Here is a 17,859-nt window from a genome sequence, read left to right as displayed (position 1 = left end):
AAGAAAGAAAGAGAAGAAAGAAAGAAAGAGAAAAGAAAGAAAGAAAGAAGAAAGAAAGAAAGAAAGAAAGAAAGAAAGAAGAAACAGTGAAAGAAAGAAAGAAAGAAAGAGGAAAAGAAAGAACGAAAAAGAAAGAAAGAAGAAAGAGAAAGAAAGAAAGAAAGAAAGAAAGAAAGAAAGAAAGAAAGAAAGAAAGAAGAAAGAAAGAAAGAAAGAAAGAAAGAAAGAAAGAAAGAAAGAAAGAAAGAAAGAAAGGAAGGAAGGAAGGAAGAAAAAGAAAGAAAGAGAAAGAAAGAAAGAAAGAAAGAAAGAAAAAAGAAAGAAAGAAGAAAGAAAGAAAGAAAGAAGAAAGAAAGAAAGAAAGAAAGAAAGAAAGAAAGAAAGAAAGAAAGAAAGAGAAAGAAAAAAAGAAAAAAGAAACAGTGTCTGCCAAAGGCTGGAGGAGGGGAAGATGGGGAGATGTAGTTTATGGAATAGAGAGTTCCAGTTTTATAAGGTGAAAAGAGGGGTGATGGACGAGGCGAGGGCCCCACAACAATGTGAATGTATTTAACACCACTGAACCGTAGACTTGAAAATGGTTCCGATGGTAAATTTTAGGTTTTGTATTTATCCGCACACACAAAAAGCTAAGCTACCAATTCCCTTGAAAATGTATCTTCTTGTTAATGACTTAGCTTGTAAATCCAAGTGAAAACACATCTGAAGCAGGCTCATTATTATTTAAGAGATTTTATTAAATGATTCACTTAGAAATATCCACGATGTCCAATTTGCATGAATATTTGGGGTTTTCTATCACGTTGTATGGTAGACAGAGGTTTCATGAGGTGAAAAGTGTAAGATTCCGAGATTCTGCTATAAACTCCTATGTTCTTGATTATAAGAAAATTTTTTATTTTTTTTGTTTTTGTTGTTTTTTTGAAAGATTGTATTTACTCACTTAGTTTTTTGCGGGGGAGGGCAAGAGAGGAGAGAGACGATCCCGAGCAGCCTGCGCCCGGAGCAGAGCCCGACGCTGAGATCATGACCTGAGCCGAAGCCAGGAGTCGGATGCTCAACCACCTGGGCCACGCAGGCGCCTCGTAGGAAACCTTTACAAGGATTTGGTGAATACCTGGAAAATAAATGAATGCAGTTGCATGACTTAGAATGAGATGCCTGAAAGCTTGCTGCCCTCTAGTACAGATTTTCTCTTAATAGATATTTGTTCTTAGGGTCTCTAAGCTTTATTTCACCGTATATTTCCTCTCGAGTCTAGAATTTGATATTTTCCAAAAGCATATTTTTTCTTATTCAAGCATTTCTGGCATTTTCTGATCAGGATTTTAGTGGCTTTCTACCAGAAATTTAATTAACTCCATGCATTTTCTGCCGTGTGTCATCAGCACCACAACTAAATAAGTAGAGATTTACCAGGCAATTATCTTTTCTGTTCTTAAAAAAAAAAAAATTGCTTTCATGTAAATAAATGTTCTGGGTTTCTGCTAATTTCACATAAATTTGAAAACTCTCTACCCTGAGAATAATTAGTTGAATTTAAACTATACAACCATGGTCCAAATATATTATTGTTTAAATTGCAGCACAATTCTCTTTAACTCGCTATCAGACTTAATTGATTTTTTTTTAAGTAAATCTTAAATGTAAACCCATATTTTAAAAATCGCAACTTTTACAAATGGAAGAGTGGGGACTTTCGCTTCTGGGAAGACAGAGGGGTCCTGGAGCCCCTAGTCCTGGAGCTAAGTACAGTGAAAGGCCCTGGGCATCACCTTCAGGTGGAGCACTAGGCTAGGAATGGGGCACAAGTGGAGGCCCAGGAGCCAGGAAACAGAACTCTAGTGGCAACGGGGTGCGGAGTCCCCTGGGATTTTTGTTTCCTTTTGGCCTCTCGACCTGGAGCTAAAGCTGAGAATCCCAGCACACCAGCGGCCACAAACCAACCAGAGCTCCCCATCCAGGGTGCTGTCAGCCGCAGGCCAACACCAGGCAGCACGACACAGACACGGCCCCCCAGTCACCATTCCAGAGAAACCATTCCTACCTCCCCAGACTCCCCCAGCCCCCCCCCCCCCGGGTTTCCATGCCCCTGAGGCCACCCTGTCACCGTGATGCTGTCAGGGATGGAGCCAGGCCCCCCGGGATGACCAGATGCCCTTCTCCATCACAAGGATGTCACACCAGGCACCTGGCAGGGGGCATCGTTCTTGCCACCAGCAGGTGAAAGTGAGGCCAGCTTTGCCCCCCTGCACCCCTGGAGTCAGGGAGGACCACCGGAGGAATAATTAGCTACTTCTCTTCCTGCCTGACAAGGAGGATCAGAGGAGCTCGAGGGAAGGGCAAAACTTCAGGTCGGGCTGCAGCACGATCTCCGCCTCCTGCAGGTGCGCACACGCTGTTGGGGAGCCTGGCCCCTGCAGCCCCGGCAAGGCCCCTGTCCCTGAGCCTGCTGCAGCCACAGGCCTGCCACCCGCTGCCCTAAATCCCCGGCCCTCCGTGGACAATCACACGTCAAAACCCAGGAGAATCACAGACTGAATGGAAAACAGACAATAGATGCCAATGAGGAGGAGGCAGAGATGCTCAAGCGCACCTGGGGTGGAAGGGCCTGTAGATGGATACAGGGACGGAAAGCCAACTGCACGCCAGGTCACAGCCTCCTGCGGTGCACACACCAGATGGCACGATGTGTTCTGCTCCCCAAAGAGAAGGCGGGGACTTGCCTGCAGCCCCCACTGCCCTGAAATGTGAAGTTTGATGCCCCTGAATCCCTTGTGTCCGCAGGCCAGGCCTTTCCACCAGAAGCTACTTTTAAGGTAGGAAAAGCCTATGCCCAGTTTTATAGGCCCAGGTGCATGGTATCTTCCTGTGGCTCCCAAGTACAGAATTTGCCTTTCAGATACATCAATTCGGGTTTGGGGCTCAACAGAAGAATATGACTGGCTCGGAAATATGTGCGGGTAAACGTAGAACCCGATGGCATCACTTCAGGATCCAGTGGGAATGCCCCAGACATTGGGGAGTCTTCAGTAGAGACCTGAGCCAGGGTCCCCAGTGCCGGGTCCTCACCGCTGAGCCCCCCACGTGTCCTGCCTGGGGGCCTCCTCTTTCCTGGGCCCCAAGCCAGCCCCCGTCGGAGAATCCGTTGGAGATTTGTTCAAAGACATATCCCGTGCTGCACCTCCACAATTCCTGAGCCCGTCAGCCTGGAGTGGGGCCCAAGGATCTTGGCTGCCTTAGTTTCCCCGTGATGCCGCTGCTGCTGGTCCAGAAACCACACTTTCATTAGCTCCGCTTGAGAGTCGCATTTCCCAGGTACGAAACCACATTTATTCAAGCCTGAACGAGTATTCCGTGGATATCTCGTAAAACCCATTAAAATGAGGAATTATGAGAACTTTGTGAGACGTGACTTTGTTTATTATTATTATGAGAAACTCTCTTTATAAAATGCACCACAGCTGCAAAAACCAGGGAATTGGAAATCATCAGGCTCGAGTGCGCATGGTTTCAAATTGCCCACCGAAGCAGCTTTCCTTAACCATTTAATATTTTTGGTGTGATTGTTACCAGTCTATAGGCTACATATCATCTTGTCCTTAAGTCAAAAAATATATATATATAACTTAATTATATTATGTTTTATTTCTTTTTTTTTTGTTTTATTTCTTACAAGACAAAAAGTTCTATGAATCAAATTTCGATCATTTTATGACAATACGTCGGCTGGCCCATCTTTTTTTTTATTTTTCCTGACCAATTATTTCAAATTACTATTAGAACCCAGAAGATCTGGTGGTTATGTCACCACAATCTTATAAATTACGACCCAGTTTGTAATCATATGATCATATAATAAAATACTCCAAAACATCTTACTCAATAGTACTCGGTAACGTACTCTCTGAGAGAGGTGAGCTGATACCTATCGGAATATATTTTCAACATCAGCAAATTGATACGTCATCAGATTGGTTCTCATGGAACTTTTTTTTATATTAATAAGAACATTTTCTTTAAAGTATAAACCATTAAGTGTGTAATGCAGTTAAGTAGCCTTCATTTGGACACAGGCGTTTGGTTTTGCCTGCAAGGTGTATTTTCTTGTTTGTTTTGTTTTGTTTTGTTGTTCTGGACAAGAATTCCCGTGGAGTCTCTCACTTCGAAGCCCACATATGGCAACATTCCAAGGGCTTTAAAGTGCCTTTCTAAGATATGGGCAGGAGACTCTGGATTCCGGTGCTTTCATTCTGATTTTTGGTAGCATTTTTCCTTCCTTCTTTTGTTTGCTCTTTTCTCTTTGGAGGAGACAAGACTTTGCAAACAATTCCGGGACTTGCCTGGGGTGCTGTGACAGGGAATTACATCCTGTTTTAAAGAGAATTGCTTATGACGAGGTATTTACACTGGACACGGGGCAGGCGGAAGAGAGCCAGACTCATAATTAGGAGGCGAGACATTTATCTCCCAGCAGCACAGAGCTCCCCACGGGCAGACCCTGAATCCAGGCAAGGGCCGCCGTCAACCCCTTCTGCAGGGCAGCAAAGGCCGAGTCTGCGGTGGCTTGAGGCCCAGTGACAGTTGCCAGGGCTGTTGGCTCGGCGCAGGCTACAGAAAGCACATCCCAACACAGCTCTCCGGCTGGTGAGCAGTTTGCCTCCAAACCTCTGTGCCGTATTTTGCTTTCGGTACATGAACAAGCCCCATCGCGTTTAGTAGTCTGAAACCATTTTAAGAAAACGGACAGTCCCTGACTTGTAATAGTTCGACTTTTCACTTTTCGACTTGACAATGGCGTGGAAGCGATAGGTACTTAGTAGAAGCTACATTTCACATTTTGAATTTTGATCTTTTCCTGGGATGGCAATATGGGATGCAATCCTCTCTGGTGGTGCAGGGCAGCTATATGGAGCTCCCCGTGGATCACGGGATCATGGGGATCAACAACCCACCCACTGACAAGCGTTCTGTTCCCATACAACCATTCTGGGTTCCACTTTGAGACAATATTCAATACATTACATGACATAGTCAACACTTCATAATAAAATAGGGTTTTGTGTGATACGATTTTGCCCACCTGTAAGTGAGCGTTCTGAGCATGGTTAGCATGGGCTATGATGTGTGGTAGCCTAGGTGTATCGCGTGCATTTTTGATTTATGACATTCTCCATTTGCAGGGGTTTATCAGGATGTAACCCCGTGGGAACACTATATAACAACTTTCTGTATGCTGTGTATAACAGTATGGTTATCACCTTAGCAGAGCGAGATCATCCGGCTAAAAGTATTTAACCTATGAGTTCTCGCTGTCACCTCCAATGAGGTATTTAACCTATGAGTTCTCGCTGTCACCTCCAATGAGGTATAAAGAAAAATTAACTTCTATGAAAATCTCCCCTCATTATGATTATGTGTTGATGACATTTTTGTAGCATCAAATTGTAGCAGTTGGCTCTGGAAAACTATGACCGGACCTGGAGTTGGGGAAAGTCAAAAAGAAACAAAGAACAGAGACTGAAGGGGGAAGAAAAATGAGAAGCTGATTTCTCTGGTGAATAAAAAAGCACCAGACACTGAAGATAGAGAAGACTGTATCCAGAGAGGTGTGAGGTGGCAAAGCGAAGATTGCCCTGGAGAAAGTGAGAGGAAAAGGAATTTTTCTTCAAGTTGCTACAGCCGAGGAGTGAGATCTGAACTAAATTGGAACTCAGCTCTGCTGGAACAATGTGGGGGGGGGTGTGAAAGGCCAGAAATAAACCAGTGAAGAAGTGCAGGATGACCCAAGGGTGAGAGTAGGCAGTGAGATGTGATGAGCACATGGATTTGGTCCTGAGTTTGCAAATAGCTTTCTCTGCGATTAGACCATCTGTGTTTGCTGACTGGTGTCCACTGAAGAGAGGCTCCTACCCCCCCAGGAGGTGGAGATACTATCTTCCTTGATCATCATATTTCAGAGGGATGGTTTTCAGGTCTTTGAGGAAGGCAGTTCTGGGCTATAAACCTGACAAGAGCCTTTTTAGGAGATTTACATATATCCCAAAGGGACAGAGAAAGGATTCGCAAGTATGAGTTTTCTTAAGAAAATGTTCTAAGAAAAGAGAAGTCAAGGAGAGGTCTAGTGTCGGGAAGAAATTTGTCTCAAGTTGCATCAGGTACTCCTGGCCCCTCCAGCCTGTGGCAGGTGCTACCACTCTGTCTCTCTCTCACTTGGCCAGACTCGTACTTGAGTCACATCCCTGGGTCCTTTACGCATTTAAAATGAGGTTTCTTACACTAGTAGTTCGTCTGGGCGACTCTACATGATTCTTTAAGAAGACTAAATTCAATATAATACCCCTTGCAGAAATATCGAAAGCTGTGCCTCCCACGATCTGCGGTCTGCAGTGAATTCCAATAGTTATTATTTGTTACCTTCCCTTTTTTCTAGTAAGGATGGAGAGTGCTGTGGATGGAGGATGGTGAGCGACATGGATATTGTAAGGCAATGCGCTAACAGCTCTGATTATCCTCCTTTTAGGTTTTTGCTCCCCCAGTGTATGTCTGGGTAAATGTTTTTCTCAAAATGGTAGATGTAGGGTCCTTGATACACAAAAATGTCTCCAACCACAATCTTCCACAACCTATTCAAGCAAGCACCACTGCAAAAATAGAAGACCCTGCCAAAGATTTCCAACTAGAGAAAGTCAACAGACTTAGTTGCCATCAAAGTTTACAGCTTTGCAGAAGAAAAAAAAAAACACCTGAGTTATGTGTCTTTCTCTTAAACTGACATTCGAATAAACTAATTGTCACCATAGAGAGATATCATCTCACGTGTGCCCTCACACACATCATCACACATAGAGAAGGAGAGACATATATCCATTCATATCCATACAATACCCACAATAATTTTACTCCTTTTATGTATTTTGAAATAGGATGCGACAATTCTATTTTCCTAAAAAAAAAGCCACAGCAATATTTCTGGACCAACACACTTCTTGAGGAACTTCCCACTCGCTATCATGTGCTGGAATCTGTTTCTTCTTTCCTCGATCCTGCACAGGCCTCTGTGACTTTGTGATAAAGAGAATGAGGCCAGTAACACTGTATGTTAACTATACTGGGATTTAAATTAAAAAGTTTAATTTAAAAGAGAGAGAGAGAGAGAGAGAGAGAGAGAGAGAATGGGGCCAAAGAGATGCTGGATAACTCTGAGTCCAAGTCGTAAAGACTACATGGCCAGTACCTGGAGTTTTCACTCTTTTTCTCTGTCTCTCTTTCTTTTTTCTTCTCTTGCACGTACACATACCTTTGGATAATTTCACCCCCTACCTGTGGAGTCTTTCTCTTCCTGGAGCAGAACGAGAAGCCATCCTTGCACCCAACCCAAATTCTTGACAGGCCAAATCCATGATTGTAATAAATGGTTGTTTTATACCACTAAGCTTGCGAGTTATTTGTTTTGCAGGTAAGTGATCATAGCAGAGGCAATGGGAGTTGTGGTTTATATATATTTCAACTATTTCTGTGCTTTAAAAGCCTCTGTAAAAAGAGCTGGGGCTTGTTTTCATGCTGGAAAATGCAATGCTCTGAAAAGGAAGGCAACTGTCTAAATGCCCACAGATGGTGGCTCCATGGCTGAACCCATGGCAGCCTGAGGACCTGAGAGACAATAGATATCATTTAGCCTAAAACATTCTCAGCTCAGGCATTCTGGTTAAAACCGCCTTGATTTGTGTTTACCTAGTAATGTCAGACCTGGGAAATGTGCTCTGGTTGATTTTCAAAAATAGCTTGCTGCTGCAATTTCTACAAAGTTCAAACAAAACTTTATTCTATTTGGTTTATTTGGTTTTTCAATATTTATTTTTTAAATTATATTATAAGTTCCAGGATAGTCTACATACAGTGTTGTATTATTTTCAGGTATATAATATAGTGATTCAACACTTGCATACAATATCCGGTGCTCATCCCAAATGACATCCCAAAACTCATCCCAAGTCTGCTTCTTAACCCCCATTACCCATTTCCCCCATCGCCCTGCCCACCTTCCCTCTGGTGACTACCCGTCGTTCTCTATAGTGAAGAGGCTGTTTCTTGGTCTCTCTTTCTCTCTCTTTCTCTTTTACTGTGAGAGGGTTTATTTAAAGCTAAAAAAATATTTTCAGGCATATTTCATATCCTGAGCCATTGTCTCTCAATACCTTGCAGAGTTGATAAATGGATTATAAGAATGTGGGTTAATTTTTCCAAAAACTGTGTGCTCTCATTATGTCTTTCACTCCGATGGCCGAGCCATCTTGTACACCCTAATCTTACTCATTGTTGAAAGTCTAACTAAACTCTTAGAAGATCGGTAAGGGGGCACACATGACAGGTGTCATTCCACGTGTGCCAGGATCCATATTCTGGCCTCATATTGTCTGAGAACCTCTTCCATTCCTCGGTTCTTCAGTGACTGGGAAGAGAGCATAAATATATGGCAAAGTCTTTGTCCTTTATTTTTTTTAATTTTTTTTATTGGAGTTCAATTTGCCAACATACAGCATAACACCCAGTGTTCATCCCACCAAATGCCCTTTAATTTAATAAGGAAATTTTACTGCATGTCCATTGCTTGTCTCACGAGTTCACTTTATAAAATCCTATTCCTAGATCTTATTCTTAAACAGATGACCCAAATATCTTATTTAATTGCTATTTCCCTCCTCAATAATTTTTTTTTCAGAATCCTTTCAATCATTTTATTTTGGTGAAAAACATATCCTTGAAAAAGCATTTTTCATTAACTTATTAGCATAAAAAGCACCATTTTTCCTTTCTTTTATTTAAATTAGAATAAAAAATAACTCACTACAGTGATCCAGTGTTTGGGAAACTAGAAATGTACTGACGCCACTATAATAAATAGGAAATTAGGAAGCTTGATAGCTCTATGGAGCCATGCAGTAAACCTGAAACTAAGTCATCTAGGAAAATCAGAAAAAAGTCAAGGAGAGAGCCATGAAGTTTTGAGATCTGTCTGTACAGAAATAATAGCCAAAATCTTTAAAATGAGTTAGCTCTCTGAGTGAGGGTAAAGAAATAAAAAAATAGGGATCCCTGGGTGGCGCAGCGGTTTGGCGCCTGCCTTTGGCCCAGGGCGCGATCCTAGAGACCCGGGATCGAGTCCCACATCGGGCTCCCGGTGCATGGAGCCTGCTTCTCCCTCTCCCTGTGTCTCTGCGCCTCTCTCTCTCTCTGTGACTATCATAAATAAATAAAAATTTTAAAAAAGAAATAAAAAATAAATAAAAATAAAGAAATAAAAATACCACCTATTTATGCATTTATCCATAATATATGTCCAATTCTCGTCAGTTCATTTAAATGAATTATTACTTTTATCTGTTTACACACATCAACGTGTTCCTATTATTTAAAGCAGCCTGAAGTTTCGAGCATGGTAGCGAAGTAACATTCTTTACAAAATATTTAGGGTACGAGACAGAAATTCACTGAGAAGCTAAGAAAACTTTGATAAGGATCCTCAATCTTTCTCATTATTTTGAACTTCTGCTATGATCCCAAAGGGAAAAAAAAGGGTCCTATGTACTGAGCACATCCTCTGAAGGGCACTACCCCAGGTGATGGTGATATAACAGAGAATAAGACAGAGAGAAACCCTGACCCCATGAAACCTCTATTTCACTGTGATGGGGATGCCCGGGGACTCTCAGTAAACCAGACTTGGCCCAGAGTGTCAGGTGTGCCACGCGCTTTGACGGAAAGGGAGGCTGGCGGGGGTGAGGGGGGTAAAGTTTCAGTACCGAGGTCAGCTGCATGGTCAGGCCCAGCTGTGCAGACCTGAGGGACAGAAGGTTCCAGCACAGGAGCAATGAGGGACCGGGCAGGGCAGGCGGCTGGCTCGTGGGAAGAGGGCAGGGATGGCAGGCTGGTAAAGGGCAGGGAGCCGGGAGGCCATGGGAAGGGAGGTCCCATAGGCCTCAAGGGCTTTGTAAGGACGTTGACTTCCCCTTTTGGTAAATCGGAAGCTTACAGGAGAATATGCGCAGAGGAGGAACATGAGCCACCTGGCAGCCTAAGACACTTCTGGCTGCTGCATTGGGACCAGCTGATGGGGGTAAAAGTGGAGCTGGAGAGGGGTAGTGTAGTGATTCCAGCATGATTCGGGGTAGTTAGGGCAGGGTTGTCAAGAGGAGGTAGAAGGATAACCAAAGGGATTTCATGGTGGGGATTAGGAGGAGGATTGCCATGAGAGCTCAGAGAGCAGAAAGCAACATTCCAGTATTGGGGAACGTATTTAGCATAAAGCTAAAAACTGGTGGCCCACAGTCAGTTAAATTGCAGTCATCTCATGAAAGTGGGTTAGAATATTACTCTGTGTCGTAACCCGGTCATGAAGTTCTTGCATTTACCATAGAGACTCTGTAAATATCTATATATTTGAGTTTGGTTTTGAATTGGCAGCATATTAATGTATGGATCCAGCAGTCTTGTTGGCCAAGTGTTCATTTTTGTTCCCCCTAGAGCTATTGAAGCTTGTTTCAATATTTTAAGATCATCTGTAAGCGGAACTTCTCATGGAAATGCTATTTGACATAAACCCTCATTAATAATTGGAATTTGTAGAGCAAAAACATACTGAATCAACAATAAACCGAATGTTGTTAGTATGAAATACACACTGTGGACAAAGATTGCATTTTTGCTCCACTCCATATGAAATGATTTTGGACAAAACTGTTAGAAAAAAGTATTTGTTGTTGTTAATAAGAATCATTAGTTTTTATTGAATATTTTAGCTGTCACTTAGAAAATATATTGTACAAGTCTACTTTAAAGAGCTATTGTTTGGGGGGCAACTGGGTGGCTCAGGGGTTGAGCATCTGCCTTTGGCTCAGGTCGTGACCTGAGGTCATGGTTCAGGTCCGAGGATCGAGTCCCACATCGGGCTCCCTGCATGGAGCCTGCTTCTCCCTCTGCCTGAGTCTCTGCCTCTCTCTCTCTCTGCGTGTGTCTCTCATGAATAAATAAAAAAAAATTTCCCCATTCTCACTGGTGTGAGGTGGGATTTCATTGTGGTTTTGATTTGTATTTCCCTGATGGCCAGTGATGCGGAGCATTTTCTCATGTGCTTGTTGGCCATGTCTATGTCTTCCTCTGTGAGATTTCTGTTCATGTCTTTTGACCATTTCATGATTGGATTGTTTGTTTCTTTGTTTTTGAGTTTAATAGGTTCTTTGTAGATCTTGGATACCAGCCCTTTATCTGATGGGTCATTTGCAAATCTCTTCTCCCATCTGTAGGTTGTCTTGTAGTTTTGTTGACTGTTCCCTTTGATGTGCAGAAGCTCTTTATCTTGATGAAGTCCTAATAATTCATTTTTGCTTTAACAAGTCAGGAAACAACAAATGTTGGGGAGGATGTGGAGAAAGGGGAACCCTCCTGCACTGTTGGTGGGAATGTGACCTGGGGCAGCCACTCTGGGAAACTGTGTGGAGGTTCCTCAAAGAGTTAAAAATAGACCTGCCCTACGACCCAGCAACTGCACTGCTGGGGATTTACCCCAAAGATATAGATGCAGGGAATCCCCAGGACACCTGCACCCTGATGTTTCTAGCAGCAATGTCCACAATAGCCAAACTGTGGAAGGAGCCTCAGTGTCCATCAACAGATGATGGATAGAGAAGCTGTGGTCTGTGTATACGGTGGAATATTCCTCAGCCATTAGAAACAACAAATCCTCCATTTGCTTCGACGTGGGTGGACCTGGAGGGTTTTATGCTGAGTGAACTAGGTCAATCGGAGAAGGACAAATATTATATGGTCTCATTCATTTGGGGAATATAAAAATTAGTGAAAAGGAATAAAGGGGAAAGGAGAGAAAATGAGTGGGAAATATCAGAGAGGGAGACAGACCATGAGAGACTCCTAACTCTGGGAAACGAACTAGGGGTGGTGGAAGGGGAGGAGGGTGGGGGGTGGGGGTGACTGGGTGACGGGCACTGAGGGGGGCACTTGATGGGATGAGCACTGGGTGTTATGCTATAAGTTGGCAAATTTAACTCCAATAAAAAAATTAAAAAAATTTTTTTTAATTTTTTTAATTAAAAAAAAAAACTTGAACAATACCTTGCAGCACATGCAGCTCACAGATCAGCAGCCTTTCCATGTCTATTTACCTGCATCCTTCCTATAGGAATGTGGGAAAAGAAGGGAGCAGAGTGGAAATAGGGAAAAGATGGAGACAACCCGGGAGATCCTCCCGTTAGAAGCATCCCCCTCCTGCTGCCCTATAGAAATCCACTGTGAACTAGCACGCATCTCATTTTAAGTACAAATAACCCCTGAGGAGATGAAATACTGGGTTTGGGGTCAAATATATCTATTGTTGCATCCTGGCTCTGCCATTTACTACTCATGTGACCTTGTGAAAGTAGCTATTAGTTATCAATTGACTTTTACAGAGACTCGTTCCCTTCAATATAGTGGAAAAGACCCGCTGTGGTTGATTAACTGCAAATAGCTCCTCTCCCCCTAAACCATGCATTCTTCCGAAATACTGATCCTCATCCTTCCTCCTCTCCTCCCAGGACCCTCTCCCCCTCACAGCAGTGTTGGTTCTTGGGAGATTTCTATCACTTTATTCACTTATTTCCAGATAGAAATCTTCCATTCCTTTAATATTCATTTAATCAGCTAAAATTTAGTAAGCATACCCATCAGCATTATGAACCCTTAGGTCAGACCAGGACACAAGGCAGACAGTGGCGCCTGTCCTCATGGGGCTTAGCGTTTAGTAGGGGATGCAGATGATAAGCACACACACGGTAAAGCATCACCTTCTGTAGGATTTTAGGAGGTAATAAATGCTTTGAAAAAAAATAAAGTGGAATATAGTCCTTGGAGGGTATCAATCATAAATTAATTAGTTATAAAAGGTCACCTTGAGAAAGGGAAATTTGAGTAGACTGGTGGAAAACAGAGGAGCTTAAGGAACAGCCGGGGTAGCCAGGAAAGAAGGAGCAAGATGAAGACAGGAAGACAGCGGAGTTAGGCCTGGCAGGCCCGGGCTGATGGGTGCATGACCAGTCATACACGGGGCCCTATTCCCAGAAAGGCCCCGAGCCTGGTGCTGAATGCTCCACGACCACCTCCTCGAAATTATTAATACTTGTCTTTGAGTTTGTTCCCTGCAGGTGTGTGCTGATAGGACAGTGTAGTGTTCTCCAGAGCCTGGAGGCTCGGTGCGTGCACAGTCCCGCCTTCCAGGCCTTCCTTGACTAACCCTCCTGTTCCTCACACCCCGAAGGCCTGGTGGGGCCTGGGTGGAGCATGGAAAGGGTCTGGGCTAATCTCTCAACGCAGAGCACGTGGTGGCCACCTGGTTCAGGGCTGGCAGGGCTTGTGCCTTCCCTGGGCGACTCAGCGGGGGAAGCCTCACCCGTTCTGGATGTGTTGGGACACATGGGCCTGTGACGTGTTGGGACAGAGTTTGTGATACCCTTGGTAGTTGCCTCCCAACCATATGTTGGGGCCTTGGGTTTGTGGGAAGTGGACCTGCGTAGCTGGACTTCCCTGCTCCCAGCAAAGGCCTGGCCTCTGGGTCGTGCAGCTCGTGAGGAGGAGGGAAAGGAAATCCAGGACCCAGGGAGTGCCGCACACATTCCGGGAGGACCTTTACCTTCCCAGGGGAGCACTGCATTAAACAGAAATTTGAAAATAGTACGACAGGTCAAGAGAGACCATGAAAGGAAGAAAAGAAACCCTTATATTTTAGTATTTTTCAAAGAAGATTTATTTATTTATTTGTGAGGGAGAGAAAGTGTGTGCACGTGTGTAAGTAGGGGGAGGGGCACAGGGAGGATCTTCTAACAGACTCCCTGCTGGGTGTGGAGCCCCACACGGGGCCCAATCTCATGATCTCATGAGATCATGACCTGAGCTGAAACCAAGAGTCGGACGCCCAACCAGCTGAGCTACCAGACGTCCCTATATTCTAGTACTTTTAATGGAATTTAGAAAAACAGAAAAAGGGGCCATGCATTCTCATTTTGCACCAAGCCCTGCAAATCATGTAGCTAGTCCCACAGGTAGGGAAGAGAGGGCAGGTTATTCAGGATTGTAAGGGCTCTTCATTTCACAGACATTCCCTGGAAGTCTGCATAGTCTTTATGTCTTAGAGTTGCAACTGTTCTGAGAGCACCCCAGGTGAGAGATGATGGAAGCTTAGACCAGGTAAGAGTGGAGGTGGTGACTTGTGGGAATCAAGCTAGGATTTGAAGGTGGGGTTGAGATAACTTACTGATGGACTGTGTAGGTCTTGGGCCACACAATTCCCCAAACCCAGTGAGCTGCTACATGTACGATCTTTGTATTTGACTATATGGAAATTAGACCTCAAATAAAATAAAAACAAAAGCACTGTGCAGAAAAATTGTCATGATATGCTCTCCGTGTGTGAAGAAAACAAGGAAAGGAAGAGGTTTTCTTCTTTAGACAAATATCCTACAGAGGATATTTGTGATATTTGTGAAATAATAATTTCTGGGAGGTTGCCTAAGATCCATTAGCAATGTTAACCTGTTTCAGGATCTGGGTCAGGAAGTAAGCAGAGAAAGAGAATTATTCTCTAAAGACTTTTATAATTTCTAGATTTTTTTTAACCATGTAGAATATCACCTAATAAACTGCTAAATTAATATATTTTTAATTATGCATTTGGGACATATTTTAAAAGTTTCCACCATCCAGTGTTAAGGGAATAAAAATATTCCCAAGCACTTTCAATACCAATAAAAGAATCTCTGGTTTGGGCTAACGCCAAGTCTTGGCAATAATGTTCTCTGGTATTCTGCATCCATGAAATACATAATTTTTGGCCATGACGAGAACAGAGGAACTATGCTTCCTTTTGCATGTCACTGTTTTGAAACGAGGCAAAGAGGCCTTAATCAAATAGAATAAGGCAAAGGAATCAGAAAGTTGCATTCTGTCTTCAGGAAAATCCAAACAGGGCAACTAAAGCAGTAATTTCCTAAAAGTAATAGAAAATGGACATAAAGAAGTATAATAATAGAGAGTGATCACCACCCACGGAGGAAAATAACCTGACTTAATTTAACAAAAGCAAGCAGTATGTTCCAGGGCAGAGAACGGCACCAGCCGCTCTGCTTGAATCCAATACCTTGTCTCTCGCCTCAGCCAAATGCACGAGTCTCCTGACCCCTCCGCCCCCACTGCTGCTTGCTGTGCTGCCTTCTCCACCACGCCAGGGAAACATTTCTAAACTATGAAGCCAATCATTTAATTATCTTGCCTAAATCCCTTCCAACCGTAGTCACTCGGTGCCTATGTGCAGCCCATCTATAGTTACCTTCTTTTTCATCTCCTTAGCACATTGGTCCTTTCCATCTTTTTCTTGCCTCGGGATCTTTGCACAAGGTGCTCCCTGGGTATCTAGTGCTTCCTGTTACCGTGCTCGGCCTGGCTAACGCTCAAGGACCCTTCAGTTCTCAGGAAGTGGCATTTCCTCACACGGGTCTTCCATGACTTTCTGACCTAAGCTAATAGTCTTTGTTGTACTCTTTCCACTCCTTTTACTTGATGGTTTTTATCATAATTTATCACTTTATAATTATTTAGCTTCTGCCCCCTAAGGGCACTGTTGACACTATCAAGGCAGGAACTATGTGTGTTTCATTCCTCATTATTCACCCAACGCTTGAATCAGTGTCTGACATAGAGAAGCTCAGTTAAGAGTTGTTGACTGGACTATTTTTTTCTTCTTTTTTTGGAAAGAATTATAACCAAGCATTAACCTGTCCTCTTTCAAAACTCCCTTTATTTGTATCGGTATCGTCCAATGTGAGCCACATTCTAGCGGTCACAATTGAAACATACAAAGCATTAAGTGAATTAACTTATTTTAATAATAGATTTTATTTAATCCAACATATCAACATAGTGCTATTTTAACATAAAATCAGTGACAATTATTAATGAGATAACTTACATTTATTTATGTATGCACGTATGTATTTACAGAGCAAGTTGGGGAAGGGGCAGAGGGAGAGAGAATCCTGAGCAGGCTCCACGCGGAGCCCAACATGGGGCTCAATCTCATGACCTTGAGACCATGACCTGAGCTGAAATCAAGAGTCTGACGCTTAACCGACTGAGGCCCTCAGGCACCCTTTAAATTTTTATATTTAAAAATTTAAATTTAAATATATATAATATATAATATATATAATATATATAATATAATTAGTCTCTGAAATTTTGTGTCTGTTTGACACTTAAAAACGTCTCAATTTGAGCCAATCACATTTTAATGTTCAAAGCCTTTGTAGCCAGTGGCTACCACATTGGACAGAGCAGGACATAGAACCTTTGGGATGGAAAGTTTTGGTCCTCATATGCCCATAGTCCTGTGAGCTCCTTTTCTGAACATGTGTTCTTTACTTCTAACTCCAAAGAGTCACCTCTCCTTTCATGCTGGTCACGGAGTGAAATGTCAGCCCTCAAGAAGATGCAGCCACCTACTCTCGGGCCTCAGGAAAGACAGGGCCTTTCAGTTATCCACACCTCTCAGTTACCCATGTATGTACGTACATCTTATTTGAGAGGAAGAGAATGAAAACCACTAGGTTATTACTAGTTAATTCAAAGTTTGAGTTGACTGAAGAAAACTATTCATATAAAAGGACAAATTTAATATTTGCTAACTATGAATGCCTATCATCCCCATGTCATCTCAGGCAATTTAAGAAAAATAAAAAAAAAAAAAAAAACAGATAGAAAACCAAATCCTTAAAAAAAAAAAAAAATCCTTCTTGCATGCTCAAGTCAGTCTCACTCTTACTCTTGTCTCTAAGAGTACTTCCTTCTCAGAGTCCATACAATACATCTCTAGTCTCCCTTAGGAAAACTGCACTCTGTCATCTGAGCTTACAGCAGCAGTTCTTGGTAGAGAAAAAAATATTCACTAAGGAGTGTTTTGGAAATCTGTAGGAGCATTTTTGGTCATCATATAATGGGCACTTAGTGGGAAGAAGTTGAAGATGCTGGATCTCCTGCAATGTATAGCATGCAAAGAATTGAAATAATTAAATCTTCTAGCAGATTTCCTGATGACCAACTAGATATTTATGTAGATGTATAGGTGAAAGAGTGTTTAATTATAAAGAAGTGACATTTTTAGTTGAAAGGAATAATACCATATTAAGAATGGTGACTGAATACACTTGATTATATAAAACCAAAGGAAACAGCTCCCCAGTCCTATTTTGGCTTATAATAAAAGTTTAAATGAAGTTTATATCAAAAATTGGTAAAGTGTCCCTTTTAAATTTTTTTTATTAAGTTTAGATTTCTGTCTTAGAAAAGGAAAAAAAATCACAAACAAGAATTGTTCAATCAAACAGGTGGCTGGAGTGGTAGAGGGCTAGGAAACATCTGAGCTGGTTAATTTTTGCATCATATATGCAAATACACACACACAATTTATGAGTTAAAATTACTCTAGGTTTTCACCTAATTATTCTCTGGCATTAGGTGAACATACATGGAGTCTCCCTGTTGCCCTTGCACAATTTGAACCAATTACAAATAAATATAAAATGTATTTGACATAATAACTGCAATCTTCCTACTGATACCAGTGGAAGACAAGTGTTTTTAGTATGCAAAGTTTTAAGTGCTTTGTTGGAGCAAAGCACCTTTTTTATAGAGCAATTCTCACACCTGAATTATCCTTCTCAAGTATTTAAAAGGAACACCAAATTCATTTGTTAATTCAGCGAGGGTCAACAGGATTGGGTAGAGAAGACAGTAAAAAAAGAGAAGAAACATGTGGGA

At 42.4% G+C, this 17,859-nt stretch overlaps 1 long non-coding RNA gene across 1 annotated transcript in view; it reads right to left on the bottom strand.

Moving 5' to 3' along the window:
• Positions 1 to 764: 764 nt before the first annotated feature.
• The window catches only part of LOC144316742 (uncharacterized), a 110,985-nt gene continuing 93,890 nt past the window's right edge, over positions 765 to 17,859 (bottom strand). Inside the window, exon 5 of the long non-coding RNA XR_013382593.1 lies at positions 765 to 1,117. This is a non-coding gene — a long non-coding RNA (uncharacterized LOC144316742). The remainder of the gene's footprint in view (positions 1,118 to 17,859) is intronic.

The sequence above is a fragment of the Canis aureus genome, chromosome 7, assembly GCF_053574225.1.
Source record: "Canis aureus isolate CA01 chromosome 7, VMU_Caureus_v.1.0, whole genome shotgun sequence".
Classification (NCBI taxonomy): domain Eukaryota; kingdom Metazoa; phylum Chordata; class Mammalia; order Carnivora; family Canidae; genus Canis; species Canis aureus.
Note: the sequence above shows the minus strand (reverse complement) of the source record. Positions and strands in the feature narration are given on the sequence as shown.